This window comes from Trichomycterus rosablanca, chromosome 14 (genome assembly GCF_030014385.1).
Source record: "Trichomycterus rosablanca isolate fTriRos1 chromosome 14, fTriRos1.hap1, whole genome shotgun sequence".
Lineage (NCBI taxonomy): Eukaryota > Metazoa > Chordata > Actinopteri > Siluriformes > Trichomycteridae > Trichomycterus > Trichomycterus rosablanca.
This window is the reverse complement of record NC_086001.1, coordinates 23,517,909-23,532,244: the sequence shown is the minus strand read 5'-3', so window position 1 is coordinate 23,532,244 and position 14,336 is coordinate 23,517,909. Positions and strand designations below refer to the sequence as shown.

Below are 14,336 nucleotides of genomic sequence, written 5' to 3'. Positions count from 1 at the left end.
GGTTGAGAGCAGAATCTGTGGTTCTGTTCAACTTAATTAACTGAAACCACAAACCACAGTGTGTTAATTTTATTAACTTTATATATATATATCAGGATTTTCAGATAGAGAGCAGAATTTATGGTTCTGTAATATCACTCAGGCCCTAAAGCTGCAAAGCATCCACATCATCACACTACCACCACCACGTTTCACTGTTGCTGCTGTGAGTTTATTATTTACCTCAGTTTGAAGTAAAATGAAACGTTTGTGCTTTTTGCTAATTCAGTGTCACTGGGTGGAAGATTGAAATCCCAGAGAAACACAGATTGATATTTTAAGAATGAATAAAGTTTTATAACAGTCTCTGTGCACCTTCATTGTTTGCGTAGTTGTTGTGTAGTGAGCGGATCTATAGGACGACTTACTCTGAAGGACACGTGAGATGTTCGGGCTCTTCGTCCCCTCTCGGGTTCGCTCTGTCCTTTCTTCTCTCTCGGCTTCACAACATCACTGAGCTGCACTGCGACACTGGAGGAACGTCTCAGCGGCTTTCACACAGACTGGAGACCATGGAAACATGCAAACAAGAAAAAGCAGAAAGAGCAAAAGATCGGAAGGTAAGAAAACTGATTTTAAACTAATTTTATCATTTATTACAATCTTATATTATTATTTAACTTTAAAGTGAGCGTGCTGGTCTGATGTTCTTTATATTCTGTTTATATCCTGTCTCATAATGTAAATTATTGTTAACAAAAACAGAATTTAGGAAACCCCAGTACAGGAAACAGCTAAGAATCATCCCTTATACAGCTGTGATGGCTGAGAGGTTAAGGCGTTGGGCTTGAAATCCAATGGGGTCTCCCTGCGCAGGTTCGAACCCTGCTCACAGCGGCCTGGACTTTTAATTAAGGAGCCACACCTTGAAACAGAGGATTGTGGATTTAACACTGATAAAAATTTATAATTGTGTTCAGATTATAATAATGAATGTAACATATTTATATCAGAAAATAAAGTGAACCTTCCTCTTTGTGTTCCACAAGAATCCTACTGAACTTTCTCCCTGTTTAGGTTCAAATCCTGTTCAGAATAAAATCACATTACACAACGCTTTACCTCAGGATTTTCTGGTAGAGAGCAGAATTTGTGATTCTGTCCTTTTTTCCAACTCTACTGAACCACAGTGAGAGTCATAAACACCACCAGCACCACCAACAACCCCACAAACACCATCAATGCCCCGAACACCATCTACCAGATCTATAAAAGGAACCTAAAGTAATTAAACTAGTCCGACTTTTCCGCTTCATTGACACCATCATCATCTCCTCCCTCTCTCTTTCTCTCAGGCTGTGGGTCAGAAGTGTGTAGGCGCTGTTTTACACTCTGGTACTGACGGGCAGACACTGGCACAGGTAGGAAGCAGCGCTGATCTCCGCATCATCAAGCCACGCCTTTCATTCTCACCAATACTGAACTGCTGCCTGGTCAGGTGGATCATCAAAAGTACAACAGCACAGAGTACAGGTACACACATGCACACAAATGAGTGTACATTTATTTTGAGTAAACTACTCAACATGTTCCAGCTAGTCTGTTTAGAAGCTGGGGTCAGAGCTTTGAGAGTTAAAGCCATGCTCAAGGGTCCAACAATTTCTGCTATACACAACTGGGAATTGACAGCCCAGAGCTCTGCCTACTGAGCTACAGACAAAACACTCGCAACAGAAATAAACTAATCCTGCTACAGAAATCTAACTAGTCCTGAATAATCAAGCCTTTAATATTAAATCAGATAATCAGACAAAATATGATAAATATTTTGAAGCACTTCTATTAACCACTGTTTCAAATCAGGATCCAAACCTGATGTACACAATTATGTTTCTATACTCACCAGTCTGTGTTATACATGATGAGCTTTATTTATCTGTATTATTAAATACATTTCATTAAATGTATATTTAATGAACGTACAGCTAACCTACACTACTGTGCATGCACATATAGCGTATTTACTATCTATGGAATTATCTATTTTTATCAGTGCACAGAAGTTGGCTAAAACACAAGAAGTTTTGTTAATACAGATCTGTAATTTTAATGTTTGTATTGTTAATGTAGATGGAAAACTGTAACCTGGAAGCCTCTAAGAGTGGTAAAATATATACATAGAACGTAACTGGAGGTATTATTGTTACTGAACATTTTAAACTAGTTCACATTTAGTTAAACCAGTTTGTATCTTGTGCCAGTGTCTCCATGAATGAATAGGAATTAGGAAGCTGAGGGAACTTCATGACAGCGGGGCTGAAATGGTAGATGTTTAGAGCAGCTCTACAGATTTAATCTCATTTAACTTTTTTATTTAAAAGTTCTTGTGAACATTATTTACTGATTTGTAGCATTGTTAGCTGTTTATTTCAGGTGCAGTGTGACAGTAGATGATTTAACAAATCACACCCAAACTACATAAACATGTAGACACTCATCCTCCAGAGACTCAGAATGTGTTATTATAATTATTATTATTATTATTATTGATGTTGTTAATAAATGAGTTTAAAAATGACACCATTATTTGAGCTGTATGGGTCACATGGTGGATCAGTGGGTAACACTGTGACCCAAACCCAGAGGTGGAAAGTAAGGAATGACATTTACTCGCGTTACTGTAATTGAGGAGTTTTTTGTGTACTTGTACTTTTTTTTAGTAGATTTTACAACCTGTAAAGAAGTGGACATGAAACCGGCCCGTTAGGCTGTTCGATCCTGCGGAGCATTTACGCATTTGTGGCTGCGAACTGAATCACTGAGTTAACGAGTCAGAAACGACTCACTCTGTTTCATTATGATGTTGTGCATAAACAACTCCATGAATCGGTTCATTTGGTGAAGAGATTCAGATGTATAAAGCAATCAGAGCTTCAGAATTCACATTCTGGGCGGAATTTCAATCTCTTTCTTTATTGGTTGTTGTATAAATGACAGTTTAGTGAACGAATCACCAATTTAAGCTTTTTACCGGGAAAGCCGAGAGCAGTGTTGCCAACTTAGCGACTTTTCAGACCCCTTTAGCGACTTTTTTTCAAAAAAGCGACTAGCGACAAATCTAGCGACTTTTTCTGGTGTTACTGGAGACTTGGAGACTCGAACGTGAAAACACATATTGTTCTGCAGTTACTGTCCTCACCGAGCAGCGGGTGCTGCTGTGAGCCCCTCCGCCCCCCCAAAGCACTCACGGGCGTTCAGTATCACAGTCAGAGTTGCCAGATTGGGCTGTTTTCCACCAGAATAGCGGGTTTTGTTGGAAATTGTTTTAAAGACATGCAAGCAAAAATAATTTGTTCTTTATATGTATAATTACTGATCTGTACATTTTAAGATATTAATTTGTACGTCATGATGGTTTAACTGGTTTATTATTTGTGAAATGCTAAACATCATCTGCTTATCCTGCATTTTTTCATGCATTTTGGCTGAAAATTACTGTCGCAATCTGGTAACCCTGCCCAGAGTAGCTCAATGTTGTCTTAAAAAACAAAAACAAACCACAAATCAACAGAAGAATGTTCATTTGTAGTTCTAGACATATTTAGGGTGTTTTTACCCACTTTTTGTCTCTCCCACGATGTTATTCCTTTCTTCTACAGCGTCAATTACATGCAAATTGACCTTATGCAAATTAGGTGATGACGTCATTTAGCGACTTTTAGGACAGCCAATAGCTACTTTCCTTACTGAGAAGTTGGCAACACTGGCCGAGAGAATAAATGATCTACAATAGTTTACATTAGTTAGGAGGATAAAACAGTTGGGGATGGATTTATATAATCTGGAAACATACAGGATGGTCTTGTGGATTATATCCCTAATGGAACAACACATGGATATAGATCAAGTAAGCACATAAGTGCTTATGATTTTCTGTTGCTGTGTGACTGATCTGGGTCGCGGTTCTGCTGTTTACGGTTGGCTTTCATTTTGCAACGATAGCAAAGCATTATGAAATATTGTGATTTTTTTATGTTCATTATTGTTTGAGTAATTATTGAAGTAAAACGGACAGCATAAATGTGATTGTGAGATGTAACTGGTTTGTTCCTATATGACGGTGTAAGACCCGTTATATTTTTGCTAGGTGCGACTTTACCAGCCTTACCCTGTTACTGAGGATACACAGAAATGATGCTGTTCTGAAGTGATAAGAGCAGTTACAGGGTGTTCGGTGTGTAGAGCTTAAATCCACACATGAGCTGCTGATATGCTGCATGGCTGGTGAGCTGTGTGTGTGTCTGCTTCATCATTCATCATTCATCTATCAACTTCTGTTGGGAATGATGTTCCTCCTTCTGTTAAACAACTAACTCAGTAACGTTTACTCTCAGTCCCCCCCCCCCCACACACACTCACACACTCACACACACACACACACACACACTGCACTGTGTGTTTGTTTATGAATCCCGGTATTAGAGTGACGTGTAGAGTGACGTGGTACCTACAGGTGGATGAAACCTTTATGACGTAGTAAGGATTCCACTCCACACCGGGTATAAATAGCGGGGAGAGCGGGATCCTCCATCACTCTTCACTGACAGAGATACAGGACACACACGCGGCGGTTACTCTCTCACACTCACCGTGTTTAGCATGGCGTTCCAGGGATTTATATCGGGGGGCGGACTGCGCTCAGCGGGTGTCGCGGTCGGCGTTACAGCTGCTGCTGCGGCCGGCTGTTATCTACTCTACCAAAAATGGCGTAAAGCGCGCAAGAGCACCAGAGGTGTCGCGGAGGCGGCGGAGGCGGAGGAACACATTCCTGAGGACGGGAGCAAGGTGGAACAGGCACCGGTACAAACCGGGTCTGAGGGCGGGAGCCAGGTGGAACAGACACCGGTACAAACCGGGTCTGAGGACGGGAGCATAGTGGAACAGGCACCGGTACAAACCGGGTCTGAGGACGGGAGCATAGTGGAACAGACGCCGGTACAAACCGGGTCTGAGGAGGGGAGCATAGTGGAACAGACGCCGGTACAAACCGTGTCTGAGGAGGGGAGCAAGGTGGAACAGACGCCGGTACAAACCGGGTCTGAGGAGGGGAGCATAGTGGAACAGACGCCGGTACAAACCGTGTCTGAGGAGGGGAGCATAGTGGAACAGACGCCGGTACAAACCGGGTCTGAGGAGGGGAGCATAGTGGAACAGACGCCGGTGCAAACCGGGTCTGAGGAGGGGAGCAAGGTGGAACAGGCGCCGGTACAAACCGGGTCTGAGGAGGGGAGCATAGTGGAACAGACGCCGGTACAAACCGGGTCTGAGGAGGGGAGCAAGGTGGAACAGGCGCCGGTACAAACCGGGTCTGAGGAGGGGAGCAAGGTGGAACAGGTGCCGGTACAAACCGGGTCTGAGGACGGGAGAAAGGTGGAACAGACGCCGGTACAAACCGTGTCTGAGGACGGGAGCATAGTGGAACAGACGCCGGTACAAACCCTGGGTCAGAGTAAGTGTGTGTGGAGAGTAAATGTATATATGATATATAGTGACTATAGAAAGTGATGATAATAATACTAATAATGGTTCTGCTTTTTTTTTAGGGCCCCACGGAGCGTACACCTTATTTGAGCTCAGTTTTGAGTTCAGTAATGAAAACAAAAGACCACAGTACAGGACTCGTACTGAAATTACAGTTGGTCTCATGATCACATTTGATCCGTTTGTACGACTCTTCAAGTTTGTAGGCCGGGCAGGACCAGCTTTAGTTAGCCTGGGTCACAACATCCGCAACGCACTGACCGGTACCAGTGATACACTGGCTGTTACCGATAACGTCACCGGTCAGTGAAACAAAAGAAATTCAGTTCAAAAGAAATGTGTGTTCAAGTCCTTGCTCAGGGGCCAAAATCTGGCAACTTTGCAGCAACGGGGCTTGAACCAACAACCTTCTGATTACTAATCCTTAAATAAAATTGACTAAAGCTTAAGTGCAGCGTTTGTTGTATTTTTATATTTCAGTGTTTTATATGAACTTATTAAACTACAAGCTTGGTATTTCATTAGTGCTGTTGTTGGGAAAAATAGCATCATTTGTTTGCTCAGTAAAGTTATTTTAATATTCAGATCAGATCTATATTAGTGCTGGACCAAACACAAAACACATACGAGTTCTTTTACAAATTCTTACACAAGATCTACTCAAAATCCATGCATTCACAAGGGCCAAATCCACAAAATGGAAAAAAATGGAAATGACGTATCTCTAAAACTAACAGAAAAACGTAGGAAACATTTATTGTGCATTTATTCAGACAAATCAACCTATTAAAGTCTGTTACAGTTTGATGCATTAATAATGTCAAACTAAAAAACTTTTTACCCCCTACAAAAAAGTTTGTATTTATTTATTAACATTGTTTTAAATAAGCATCAATGTCTCGAAAAATGACATTATTTATTTTTATATACAATCAATGGTCCTCACCTACTACAAACCTTATTTTTGTAAATATTCATTTATTTATTACAGATTAATAACTAAACATTTGGAATGAAGAAAAAATTAACTTATTTTTATTACCATTATTACATTATATAGCATATACTAGTTTACACAAGTTAAAATTGTACTGTTTCAATTTTTAAAACTCAAACTTTAAAAATTAAACTCAAACTTTTGAATTAAAACATTCAGCTGTGTTCTTATAAACAAACTTTCCTTTTATAGATATATTTTAAAAACAAGGAACAAAAATCTGAATATTTAGTTTGTCAATACGGGTTTTAAACTATCCACAAACCTTTCTTTTATTTCAATATTTTAAAAATAAATTATATCTAAATTATTCAAATTAAATGATTTGAAGTGGAGCTGCAACCTCAGCATCACTGTTTCTGACCCACTGAAAACCAAACATTCCCAACATAAACATGCAAATCCAACAAAGTATTTACAATCCCAGATCTACTCAATCCACGCAGGCACAAGGGCCAAATCCACAAAATGAAAAAAAAATGGAAATGGAAATGACTTGGCTCCCCGTCACTCCTCTCACTATCCTGTTGATATTTATCCTCGCTACTCAACACTGCAGTCACCATCATCTAGTAATGTACACACCTCATTTACTGTCAGCCAAACCAGAGTGGACATGGGGACCTAGGGACGGGGACCTAGGGACGGGGACCTAGGGACGGGGACATTGGGACACCCCTTCCAACATTTCCAACTGCAGTTAGAAACTAAACTACCAAAAATAAAATAGAATGTTCCCCTGCCCCTGCATGGGAGCTCTGCTTACTGCTTATCTGACCCCCTGCAGTGCTCGGTCAGTCTGCTGGGGATCATCCTAACAGGAAAAGGTGATTGTGATTGCGTGATTGTGATTGCGGAATATGATCAAAAGATGGCGCTAAAGTTATTTATACATAAACATGAGCAACGTTTAACAGTTACACAATGACTAACTGTACAACAAGTCTGTTTTATGCTGTAATGTATAATGTATACACACATATTAGGTGATCCATTGTTCTTCAAATAGGCTAGTGACCCTTGTTCTTAAAAAGACAAAGATACACGTTTCATTTGAGTACATGATGTAATAATGCTGTGTGTTAAGGTTTTATTTAACCTGGTTTATACCTGCCTTCATCCAGCTAAAGAAGACAATCATTTTTAAATAACCATCTGCGACCTTAACATCACAACAACACAAAAGATATTTCATTCTTATGTGCAAATATGTACAATAACAGTTGTTTAAAGTTAAAGTTGAGTTTAAAGTTACATACTGAGTGAATATGTTGAGCATTTATTACGTTCTGTATGTACTTGGCTAATACACAAGATGTTTTGTTAATAGAGATCTGTACTTTCAATCTTTTTATTGTTAAAGTATACTGTAAAACATTTCACGTTGGTTAAACCCAGAAACTTAAGTTCACCTGCTGCCTTAAAAAGCTGAGTAAACTCAACTTGAAGAAAACTGTTAACAACTCAAGAAGTTAAGTTAAAAAGTTGTTTAACTAATGATTATTTATTGTTTCAACTTGATGCACTGAGTCAAAATAACTTACTATGTTTATTTTATTCATTTTAGAAAATAAGCTATCTAGTCAAATAAACATACAATTCCTCACTATTTTAACACACACTTTTAAGTTAATAAAACTTTAGCTATATTCACATAACTTATTGTCTAAAGTTAACAGTGCTTATGTTCGTCATTTCTAGACTTGACTAATAAATGTTTCCCAGTTTCTTTAAACTTTATAATGAATCAACTTACAACTTCTGTTTATAAATAACATTTATTTAAACAAAAAATATTTCATATGTTTTCACCTTGGCTCTTGGTACATCTTTTAAAAAGGCAATGTGTACCCAAAATAAAAACAATGCCACTTCTGAACACATTTATTGCAAACAGGTTCCATAAATGTTGTTTAGAAATAAATCTGCTCTTTGTAGTGCTGTAGTATTCTTCCTTGACCATTTCCACTTCATGAAAGGGATCTTCAGAACTCTGCAGAGAGAAAAAACAAGACTGCTAAATTGTGTTCTCAAAAATGTATGTGAATAAAATTATTATCTGGATAGGGAGATATTTAGCTCTCTTCATTCATCCCTACATATGTCAATTAAACCCAATTACAACTTTAAAAAGAAATACAAATTATTTAACACTCAGCAGATCAACACAGTGTAAAAACGCACAAAAATAAGTCGTTATTTACCTTTGAAACTGGATGGCTAACGAATTAGCCAGCTAGTTAACATAACCTTTACCACTATTAGCTTACCCGAGCACGCATGCAGACGTTTCTTTTAAAAGCAAACCAAAGTTTATTGTTAATGTTCCGTTATACTCATTACAGCACAAACCAACACAACCATTATTTAAAATATCTGCCATGGACCCAAGTGGTGTAGTAGCTAACTGTTAACCTCATGTTAAGCGTTCATGGCCTCGGCAAACATAACGAAACGAGTAAATCCGTCAGTTCTGTCACATTTAATGGTCGACGTACACAATTTCACTTTTTATCACACAGATTTAAAACATTGATAAACTCACCTGCTTCCCGCCATTGATGCTTTCAGTAGTAAACGCTCCAACTTGCCAAACTCCACTCGGTGTATCAATCCGCACTCAATTTGCCTCAAACTGTAGTCCAGAGTCAGGTGTGTCCCTCCGCCGCTAAAAGTAGTCCCCTATCGTATAACGTGTTATTCTTGTTTTTATCAGTATTAATATTAATGGCTTTCCGTCTGTGAAAAAAAATTGGTTAGAACCATGCTCCCATGGTTTAAACGTTTTAAAAAATATTATTGTTCTGTCTAACTCAAAAATGGTGCCCACCTATAGGAATCGCCCACTATATCCTTTTTTTCTTTTTAACTAATAACTTACAGACATGAGTTAAATGAACATTGACAACATAGAAAAACTAACAAGTAGTCAAGACAACTGATTATTTTACGTTAGATTTTCTGAAAACTTAATAACCTGAGTTCAATATCCAAAACTTGTCATGACAATTTGAGTTGAGAGTTCACATAACTTATTGAGGCTGAAATGTTTTACAGTGTATCTTATTATTCTTAGTTACAGTAGCAGTATTAATTTTCATTAATTTTGCAAATGTTGTCGTTTTTGTTTTATTTATTTGCAAATTAATGCATTTGAATGCTTTAAAAAGTGGGACATTACCATTTTTAATATAAGAGCCAGTATTACTGGCTCACTTAGTTTGCCAGTGGTGCCATGTCTTTGCCAGATGTGGCCCAGATCTGTTTTGGGACATGTGGGCCATATAAGCATTTCCTATATGTGGGCCACTTTTGGCTCATATGCTGTTTGCCGATGCCGGCAGTGAGCCGGCAGTGCCGTAACGTTGCCAGAAGTGGCCCACATCCGTATGCTATCTGGGGAACATCATAACTCATGTTATAACGTCCTTATTAGTGTTGCTGTGGGTATTATATTGGATGTTGCCTGCGTGTTGTCTGCTAGTTAATATGTTAATGCGTTTAACCCTGCTAGTTTTATACTGGACATATTGGACACTCGGCCTGACATTCGAGTTTTTTTCATCTCGTTCTCGGCTAATAAACTTTCAAAAACGAATAAACCTGCACGAACTGACCCTGCAGTAAACAAAGCACAAACTACAATCTAATATGTTTTTAAAAGTCTTTCTGTTTATTTTTATTTAACGCTATTTCATGATTGTGAGCTTTATCTGCCTTGAAAAGCCAAGGGAGCCTCTCAAAAGTGCATAAAACCCGGTTATAGTTCTGTATTACCTAGTGACATGTACCATTCACCACAACTGTATTAAATCCTACAGTACCGGTACAGTCAAATACATATCGTGTAAAATAAATCTAAATGTACATTTTAATGTAATAAGCAATGTAAATTGCAATGAAAATTTTCTATATTTCATTCTTTATTATTATACTCATGCTGTAGGACTTTGTATGATTTATCACTGCTGTAAGACTATTATGTAAAATAGTGAGTAGTGCAAGTGACATGGTAACTACTACAATCTTTTTTGTATAAAAATGTACGTTTCTATGTTATATTTCTACGTTTATATTTTATTCTTTATTACTATACCCACACTAGAGCTTTTTTTCTGTAATTTAGGGGTAGTAGGTGGTGCATGTCACTACATTGCTTATTACATTAAAATGTACATTTAGATTTCTTTTACACGACATGTATTTGACTGTACCGGTACTGTAGGATTTAATACAGTTGTGGTGAATGGTACATGTCACTAGGTAATACAGAACTATAATCTGGCTTTATGCACTTTTGAGAGGCTCCCTTGGCTTTTCAAGGCAGATAAAGCTCACAATCACGAAATAGCGTTAAATAAACATAACAATAAAAACATATTAGATTGTAGTTTGTGCTTTGTTTACTGCAGAGGCAGTTCGTGCAGGTTTATTCGCTTTTGAATGTTTATTAGCCGAGAACGAGATGAAAGAAACTCGAATGTCAGGCCGAGTGTCCAATATGTCCAGTATAAAACTAGCAGGGTTAAACGCATTAACACATTAACCAGCAGACAACACGCAGGCAACATCCAACATAATACCCACAGCAACACTAATAAGGACGTTATGACGTGAGTTATGATGTTCTGATCCAACTACACTGAAACTTTGTGATTGACACGCTTCTTGCTGCGCTAAAAACCAGCTCTTTTGATTGGTCGGTAATTACGTCTATCTCCCCAGTAGTCCCGCCCCCCTAAGCCCCTAAGCCCCGCCCCTGCAGCTACAGGTACAGATCAGTTTTGCAACAGGCTGACTGAGATATTTGTTGCAAAACTCGTGGCGGGCAGATTTGAAACTGTGCTGCAATGTTTTTATTCTCACATCGAAAATAAAAGTACACATTTATTTTTTACAGGTACAAATCTTTATTATAGTTACAGATTTTATTTTTACAGATAAAAATTTTACAGATTATTTTTACAGTTACAAATGTATTTTTTACAGGTACAAATCGTTTTCACAGTTACAGATTTTTTTTTACAGGTACACATTTTTACAGATTTCGTTTTCACAGGTGCAAAACTTTTGCTACATATTTACCTCCATAGTTGTGCTACTTAGACAATATAGACTGAAAAACGATGTTTACTCAAGGATATTGTTAATAACAGGTCTTTAGAGTGACTCTGAGAGTGTAACAGCAAATAAACCGGATCATGAACCTGTCAAAACTCCTGAAGCACTGTCCTGATGGTAACATGTCTGTAGCTACAGACAGTAATGTCATTGTAAAACACACTCAGATAGGATGAATAGGGTCAGTGTAGAATTATGTACAAAGATCTACAGAGATTAGATGAACTGGCCGGTTAGCTCAGTTGGTTAGAGCGTGGTGCTAATAACGCCAAGGTCGCGGATTTGATCCCCGTACTGGCAACACCCTCTTTTGGACTTTAACTAACAAACAAGTGAGCCTTCTCTAACTAGCAGGTCCTGTTGACCTGGGCTTCAAACGTTGTCTCTGACAAGTGTGAAATCTTTTTAATGCCCCTCTCATTCAGGTCAGAAACATGCCATTATTTCAATTTGCCAAACTTAATGACCCTTCTGTAAATGGTTTAATGTGCACACTGCTGCTACTGGCTTGTTTTTATTTTCTACAATGTAAGTTCACACCTTCAGGTTCATGTTATTTGAGGTCTGTGTTTTGTTAATTCATATGAATGCTGTGTACTTTGGTCAGTGGAAGTAGTGTTATAGCTTTATAAAAACATTGTACTTACTTACTATTTCCATTCTTGCAGGAGTGTGGGTTTACCTTCCACTTCAATAGTGAGGCGTGTCCAGCCCTGCTACACAAACTGTCATTTTTGTCCCTGTTAAAAACTTTAGCTTAGTTAAAGCAAATAAAGACACATTTAAAATGTTCATCATTTATTACAGGTTTAAAGTTGCATAAAACAAATGTTTGTACAAATAATATAAAACCAAAGTACGAAATAAACATTTCACTTATTTTAATGTATTTTTATTTCTAGCATCACTAGATAACGATGATGTCTGTACAACATTTTGTACTCACACACACACCGCTCAGCTGCTGCTGCTGATCCTCTTTCACCTGCATTTAGTACAAAAACACCACAACAAATCATCTGGATTCAAGCTTTTCACTAGGATTTATATGAACTGGGTTTTATGTACTAGAAGATGGTGGGATAATTAAATGTAAATATGAGTATTTCTTTTAACAGAGGAGTTTAGCTACCACTAATTTGGTCTATAGATAAACACAAAGAACAAAGACTCATGATGATAGAACAATGCAACATTGTTCAGTCCACAGCCCTCCATTCACACCTTCTCATGTACATTCTGGTTGAGGACGGTTCATTATTTGCTGAGTGGAAATTATCTAAAGACTATGATTTTGGAATGTAGATCTAGAAGTGTTAAAGTAAGAGGCTATTCATGTATGAAAACTTAGCATTCATAATATGAAGAATTTGTGCAAACACCATAAAGACCAGGGTAAAATTCTTCCACTTGAGAGTAAAAGTTGTTCTGTGTTTATTAAAGTAGATTAAACCTGAATAATGAACAAAAACAGATTCGGATCTGAGGTTGGTACATTATTTATCATTAAATGTAATGTGGTGTAATCATATTCACACCATCATGTACATTTGATAATTGAAGTAGAACAGTTCTAGTGGATATTTGAAAATGAAACACGATTTCAGTCACAAAAATGTAACTTCTGTGTGACCGTACTGGTGTCTATTAAAAATGCTGCTTCTAGTAAAACTTCATCCGCACTATAAGCAGCAATATGGGTCGTTCTCTTATGTGAATGCGCTGGTGTGGTGTACTTAAAGGATATTCCTTTCACTAAAGTTTGTTTTTTAGACAGTGAACGGTGATACGACCTCTCTCCTGTGTGAATACGCTGGTGTTTTTGAAGGGTACCATGTTCAGCAAAACTCTTTCCACACTCAGTGCAGTTATACGGTTTCTCTCCTGTGTGAATACGCTGGTGTACTTCAAGTGCATTACTGTAAGCAAAACTATTGCCACACTCTGAGCAGTGATAAGGTTTCTCTCCTGTGTGAATACGCTGGTGTACTTTAAGGTCACTACTTTGAGTGAAACTCTTTCCACACTCTGAACACTGATATGGCTTCTCTCCTGTGTGAATGCGCTGGTAATTTTGGAGCATACTCTGACGTGAAAAACTGTTTCCACACTCTGAGCAGTGATATGACTTCTCTCCTGTGTGAATACGCTGGTGTCGTTGGAGATTACTCTGCGTAGTAAAACTCTTCAAAGTTCATGTTTATGCTTTGATAAGACTGTAGAAACTGTTTCCTTGAAAAGCAACAGAAACAAAATAAGAGGTCAATTCATTAGCATTACTATTAGCATTATCCATTAGCATTATTATTACATTAATACCACAATAAGTAATAAAAACATTAAATTCACTTCACATCTAAGTGAGAATCTGAATTCAAAGAACATCAGGATAAAATACTTATAAATACTGCAGATATTAATAATTAAATAACTATAAATAACTTGATATAAATAAAGATATAAGAGATCTGACTTTCTCAACATCAGTCCTGCACCAAGCAAATCTAATCCAGTTCATGACAGGACTAATAATTAGCTCACAAGTGTAAATCTTTGGTGTGCTGGGAGTAAAAAAGGTTTCATAAATCACCACAATTATGAGCATAAATCTATTTTAAACAGTCTGAATATATTAACCTGATAATATTAAATAACATAATAAAATAAAAAGAACAACAAATGCAACATAAATGTAAAA

At 37.8% G+C, this 14,336-nt stretch overlaps 1 long non-coding RNA gene and 1 other non-coding gene across 2 annotated transcripts; both read left to right on the top strand.

Annotated features, from left to right (window-relative positions):
• The first annotated feature begins 493 nt into the window (after positions 1–493).
• LOC134325952 (uncharacterized) lies at positions 494–2,423 on the top strand. The gene is made up of 4 exons (XR_010014429.1): positions 494–599; positions 1,335–1,512; positions 2,241–2,303; positions 2,400–2,423. It is a non-coding gene; the product is annotated as an uncharacterized LOC134325952 (long non-coding RNA).
• trnas-uga (transfer RNA serine (anticodon UGA)) lies at positions 795–876 on the top strand. Its single transcript has one exon. It is a non-coding gene; the product is annotated as a tRNA-Ser (tRNA).
• Positions 2,424–14,336: the final 11,913 nt, after the last annotated feature.